Raw genomic sequence first — 6,641 nt, forward strand, 5'->3', positions numbered from 1 at the left:
CCCTGTTTGCCCAAAACCATCCCGTCTGCTCCTGTCATCTCAGGGTGACTGCAGGAGCCCCCTCCTACCTCCTCATCCCTGGTGTGCACCCTGGGTGCTGGGCCCTGCTCACAGCACCTCACATGCACGTTCCACGTCACCTTGCTCACCCACTCTGATCCATTGGTGCAAGGGCCTGTGTGGAGCAGGAAGGGTGGATGAGCTGTGTTGAGGGCCCTCTCGAGGCTGCAGACCTTGGATGTGTAGTGGCCCCAGAGTGACCACAGCCCATAGTGGAAGGCTCAGCACCACTTGGCCTACAGGGTGGAATGGGGGGAGGCTGAAGGCACCCCAAGAGAGGCTGCAAGCCCAGCAGGATGAGGACTTAGAAAGCAAAGGAAAAGAGGAATTTAGAGATATCTCAAGCCCTGCCCTCTCCTGCCCTCTGGCTGGGTAGATGCTGGTCAAACTGACTGCAAGATGGATCCACAAACAGAACCACCATTTATAGCATCTTTCCTGTTTTCAGATTATCTGTGGCTCTGATACAATTAACAAGGTGGGGATTTGTTGGCAGCTCTGACTTCCTGTCTCCCATGTGCTGTGGCAAAGGCCGATCATTGCACATGTTGCAGATAGTTTTGTTTAACCCACAGTGGAAACAGTTTATATATATATACACACACACACACACAAATATATACATATATATATACGTACACACACACACACACACATATGTATATATATATATATATATATATTTTTTTTTTTTCCCCGTAAAGAATGATGACTTTGACAGGGATGAGGTTGAACAAACATTTATTTATTGCCTGTTTTCATAGGGCAGATGGAGAAGCAGTTTTATGCTCAGGGAAAAGAACTGATTTTAAAAGCTTACGTATTGGGATATTGTTACCAAGTCCCACTCAATGCTGTGTTATTAACCAGATGGTAAATGTCTCATTTAAATGTCCTTTATTGAACATCTGGGGAAACTGTTTCTGAGCCATGTTTTTGCTCATTGCTCACTGCGATGGGGGTGATTCTGTTGGAGTGGATGTTGCTGCTGTTAACCTGCAAGTGTTCCCGGTTCAGACCCCGTCCTGTGGGTTAATCCACGTCTGCAGGATGACAATGAGTTGCCATTTATGAGAAATGTAATTGCAGATTTTGGAGGCCCCAGCATTCCTTTCAATGTTTATAGTTTCTGGAAAAGAGGAAAATTTGTTCTGTAAATGTTGCGTATTTGTGTTACACATTGCAACTGCATTGCACGTGTGCGGCCCTGCTGAGGAGCATGGGCTGTTTAGTTATGGCCACCACTGGAGATTGGTGCCACTGATAGATGGCAAGTCACAGCAGGCAGGGGAGGGCGCGATTTTATGTGATTCTTTGAATTTTTTCATGTCATTTGCAGCAAAATATAAAATCCTGACTACCAAATTTAAAACTAAAAGGAAAACAGTCGGGGAGCAGTGGCTCACGCCTGTAATTCCAGTATTTTGGGAGGCTGAGGTGGGCAGATCACTTGAGATCAGGAGTTTGAAACCAGCCTGGTCAGTGTGGTGAAACCCCATCTCTACTAAAAATACAAAAATTAGCCAGATATGGTGGTGCACACCTGTAATCCCAGCTACTTGGGAGGCTGAGGCAGGAGAATCACTTGAACCTGGGAAGTGAAGGGGAGGTTGCAGTGAGCCGAGATTGCGCCATTGCACTCCAGCCTGGGTGTCGCAGTGAGATTCCGTCTCAAAAAAAAAAAAAAAAAAAGAAAAACAACAACAACAACAACAACAGTTCGCGTTAAGACAGGATTCTTGTTAGTTGTGGAAAGAGAAATGCTCTCCTTCACCTATTTCTCTGTTGAGGCAGCCTGAGCATGCGACTGTCCTGTGACACACCTTCATTTCGGATGCTGTGCCCAGCCCCGGGCTCCCCACTTTTCCACGGTGGAATCCACATGTGCATTTTGTAGTCATTGCTTTTACTCACAATTTTCCCTCTAGATGCAAATGCGTCTCCATGAGGGAGAGCAAGCCTCCTGCAGAAAGGAGATCAGATGGATCAGCGATCCCACAGACAGAACCTTTGCCTGATATGGGCACCCTTGGGACAGACCCCTCCACACAAATGTCCCTTGCAAGGAAAACACTCCTGCCTCACTTTCTTCAACCCAGCCATGACCTCCTTTCCTGGTGAGAAACTGTAGGAAGAAAGAGTTGGATCTCTGGTGTGTGTGTGTGTGTGTGTGTGTGTGTGTGTTTGTGTGTGTGTGTGTGTGGTCTGATATGAACTATGTAGCCTCTTCCTTCCCAGATCAGCTCCTCACTGTGTCCCCAGACGAGGCTTTAACCCCTGAGCGCCCTGGATGATGGCGCTGCTGCCCCCTGGCCCTGCTCACCTGGCCCCTTCCCTGGCTCTCTCTCTGCAGGGACAGGGTCACACCAGGTTGACAGCATCTGCCTCCCAGCCTCCCAGCTGGCCAGTCCTTCTGCAGTGGCTCAGCCTCAGACCCCTCCTGCACACCACAGCCAAAAACGATTCTGCGAGGTCTACAGCATCCCGTGAAACTGACGCTTAATGATGCAGAACTCCACATTTCCTGCCCTCAACTTGTCATCGTTTTCCTTCCCAGAACCCCCCAGCACCCCTGACACCAACCTGGATCTCTACCCCAGAAACTCAAAACCCGTTTTTGCCACACCGTTACGCTAGCTCTCTGTCGCTCACCTAACCCAGGTCCCTGTTTCTCTGCACCTGTGCCCACCACCGAGAATCCCTCCTGTTAAGTCGCCTCCTCCATCCTGCCTTCTCCCGACCCCATTGGCCCATGCGTCTTTGAACTTTTCCAGAATTTGCATCTGTAACAAATTACTTGCTATTTAATTATGTTCTGTCATATTATTCCTGTTGAACTTGGCTGAGAACCGTGTACTCCTTGAAGGCAGAAACCGTCTTTGTTGTTCTGTGTCCCAATTCAACCCACTAGCCCCAGAACACGTCTGCAGGAAAGGCTTTCCAAGCTCAGGTCATCAAGCTCCTCCCAATTGCACTCTTTTACTTCTGTTTTTCCAAGTCGATCTTTAAAAAAAAAAAAAAACTTAAATGAATTCATTAGTAAAATAACTTTTTATCACCTCCAGAAATGGAAAACTGTATCATTTGCCATCAGTAGAAGTTGGCTGTAAAAGCAAATTCCATGTAAACAGAACAATGCTGTTAGGTTCTACTTCCTCAATCTGAGAACTGCTCTTTCTCCCGTGGTCATGGAGACTCCAAGTTCTAAAGACATACTAGGAACAGAGAACAGCTTTTATTGTGTCCAGAAGAAGAGAGACAGAAAAAAACAGAATCACCTGAAAAGTGAACAACTTCCTCACTCTGCGATTGGCAGTTGTTGAATCCAGTGAACAGGCACCACCAAAGATCACCTTCAGCCCACACCTCAGGACTCTCTGGTACAGACTCCAAAAACTACCACTTATTACTGTGTCAGTTCCAAGTAACAAGCTCTGAGTATTATCTTATTTAACTCACTCTGGGGTGAGTTCTCTAAGGAAGAACCCATTATTATCCCACTTTCCAGATGAGGAAACTGAGCACAGTGGGAGAAAGAAGCTTGACCACAACCTCATAGTAGTAAGTGGCTAAGTCAGGATCCAATGAGGATAAACAGTCATCCTAAGTTTTATAAGAGAGAAAATTTAATTACAGGGACTTCCTGGATCGTAGAAGAGCCAAAACGTCAGACAAGAGACATTGAGGCAACCCTGGTGTCCACAGCATCAGGAAGTGGCTACCACCTCTCGGATGCACAAGGAAGGAGGCAGTTATCAGAGCCCAGGAATCAGACTCACTGAAGGGAAGCTAGAACCAGGGTGGGTCTCTGTGGCAGGAGCTGGCTTGTAGAAGGAAGGAGCCTCCAGGCAAGACAGCCCAACAAAGAGAGTCAAGAAGCCCACCCGGACTCCTGTACACACCTATGTCCCTCCAGGCTTCCCATTGGCCCAGCCCAGTCAGAAGCCAGAGACACAGGAACCCAGGGCTCATAGCCTGCAGAGGCCAGACCCCCATGATACAGGGCAGAGCAGGGGTGGATGGGAGGAGGGGGATGCCCTGAGACCACCAGGCACAGGCTCACTGAGGTGGTCTCATTCTGGGGTCTTTTCACTCACACAAACCATGTCGTAGTTGACTATTGGATTTTATGAGATAAGAGTTCATGTGTGTTCTTCCACATTCCAAGAAGAGGTGGGCTCTTCCTACTTCCTAGCTACCTGGAGCTAACTGGAGCTTTCTTCTAACATCTAGGAAGTCCCTGTAATTAAATTTTCTGTTTTAAAACTGTTTAAAGTTATCTGAAGACAATTTTTCCTCCACTCTTTTAAGCCCGTTGAAAAGGTAGTGCAAAGTGTCCCGGAGTGAGAGAGGTGAAGGGGAAGTGGAATTGCGTTTCTTGGACTGAGAACAGATCTGAGGTTCACAGAGCCTGTGGGCAGGGGTTGCCTGCGTCTCGCTCCCTGTCTGCATCCCCAGGAGGAGGCCAGGCCTCCTCAGCACCCGTGAGTACATTTAAAAGGCTGACGTCTCAGCATCAGACACTCTGTCTTGTCCAAGGCTCCCAGTTCCATAGGAGCATAGGGCAGAAAGCTGCCAGACCACACACATAATGGTGGAATGTCTAAGGCCCTTCTCCTGAGGGGGCAAGAGGAAGCCTCGGAAGATGGGGAAGGGCCAGTAGCCATGAGGCTCAGTCCTCTCCTGCCTGGTGTGGAGTCAGAGTCAGGCTAATTTGAAGAAAATGAAGACGGGCTATTTCTCACCCATCTGATCATGGGGGCTAAAATTCTCAACTGGCGGTAATGTGGAAAATGGGGGGGATGACATGAGGTCGGTCCTCCAATCTCTGCCAACCTGAGGGGCTTGTTTGAGTCTTGATGGCCAGAGATTGATGGGTGTGAGTTCATGGAACACTCATGAGACCCTGAGCAGAAAGCAGACCACCACCTTGGCCAGGTGTGTGCACAAAGCAAAACAAGACAGCTGCCCATCCTATAGGACTCCTCCTACCCAGGGCAGGACTGCAGCCGAGGGAGTGGTACGTGAGAAGCTGAAGAGGTGGGGCCTTGACCTGACCACAGGAGGCTGTGGGTGAGCAGGACGAAAGCCTCATTACCCTGAGAGCACAGGTAATAAAGCCCTTGTGATCTCCCTGCCTGGGGAAGGGCTGGACAGTTGGGATCAGTTGGATGGTTAAAAATTGAAGAAGCACTTTTCTAATTATTTCTTTTGACAACAAACTTTAGGCTGCAGACAGGTCCCCGTGTCTGTTTCTTTTGTTATTCAGTTCAGCAAGCCAAGAAAACATGAGTTTCTTGCCCTGAAAATCCAAGCTGTACCATTTCCAAAGAAGCAGTCATCAGAAAAGAATAGGGTCTCTTAAGAGTTTAATTCCAGTGTCCAGAGCAAAGAAACATGTTGTCAGCTTGCACCTTGTTGAATAAACGCCTTCTGGGTCACAGACTATTTTCCCACTGACGCCAACCTCTTTCTGAATTTCCTGGAAGGGTCTTGGCCATGAACCTCAGTAGCACTTATTTCAGAAGGTGACGCAGGTACCAGGACAAGGCCCTTGAATCCCTGAGGGTGGTGATGAGCACACAGTGCCGCTGGTCCCCTGTCACTGTCTGTCTGTCTGAGTTCCTCCTCTGTATGTGCCAACCTGACCTGCCCTAACAGGCTTACCCAGTCCTGCGTTACCCTACCTTGGAGAAATAGAAGGGATTTGGGGGATGATTCTTACGACTTGGGCAATGATGAAGAGTGGTGGGAGCCCTTGACATTGTATCTCCTGGAGTGACGTTCTTAGACTTTTCAGAATGGAAGTGAAATGCTCAGCAATGAGCAGAATCCACCCACGTTTTGATTTTAAGATGGTCCATCTCATTTGACAGCACTCCTCTGACCCGTTAGGCAATTTCTTGGAAATGTCCCAATTCTTGGGAACTCTGGGTAATTGTGCTTACAAAGCTGATGCAAAGAAATTACTGGGAATCCCAGGCCTGTACAGGAAAATAGGATACTGTTGCTGGCCTCCTATAAGGACCAGTCGTTAAAGGGACACGGTCGTACGTGGAGGCTCTGGAACTGCCCTTGCAGTTTCTGTGAACCTTCATCTGCCTTAAGACCCTTGAATAAAATTTGTTCTTTGCACTTTTAAAACCGGTAAGGGCTTTTGTTGCTGGGAAGAGGAAAGCCAATTTGTTGGGGAAGAATTATTCAGAACTGTCTCCCAGGCCTTGGGGGATAAAGGAAGAGAATTTGCAATTTGAACAGAAGGCACTGAAAGGCCGCCTTTTAGGCTCTGAGATGTGAGAGGTTGATGCACTCTCAGTCTGCCCTCCATTTGCATTTTAACTGCCAGGCAAAGCCATTGTGAACAGGAAGGGCCCCGCCCCTGCACACACTGGCCAGGCAGCTGGACACTCTGCCCCATTGTTGGCAGGTGTTTCTGGAGGGCACCGTGGGTTCACTGCTCTTGTTTCAGTTTCTTTTGGTATGTTAACATCTCCTCTTTTTGAAAGAATTTGGTCTGTTATTTGACTCATGCAAATAGAGAAATAGAATTCCAAACCATTAGCCTACTTATTAAATATTTA

The 6,641-nt window shown here is 48.0% G+C and overlaps 1 long non-coding RNA gene across 1 annotated transcript; it reads right to left on the reverse strand.

The window, feature by feature from the left end:
• Nucleotides 1-793: 793 nt before the first annotated feature.
• On the reverse strand, nt 794-6,401 carry LOC129487285 (uncharacterized). Its single transcript, XR_008659280.2, has 3 exons — nt 2,858-6,401; nt 1,604-2,023; nt 794-1,189 (listed from the first exon to the last, which is right to left on the reverse strand). It is a non-coding gene; the product is annotated as an uncharacterized lncRNA (long non-coding RNA).
• Nucleotides 6,402-6,641: the final 240 nt, after the last annotated feature.

The sequence above is a fragment of the Symphalangus syndactylus genome, chromosome 8 (genome assembly GCF_028878055.3).
Source record: "Symphalangus syndactylus isolate Jambi chromosome 8, NHGRI_mSymSyn1-v2.1_pri, whole genome shotgun sequence".
NCBI classification, from domain to species: domain Eukaryota; kingdom Metazoa; phylum Chordata; class Mammalia; order Primates; family Hylobatidae; genus Symphalangus; species Symphalangus syndactylus.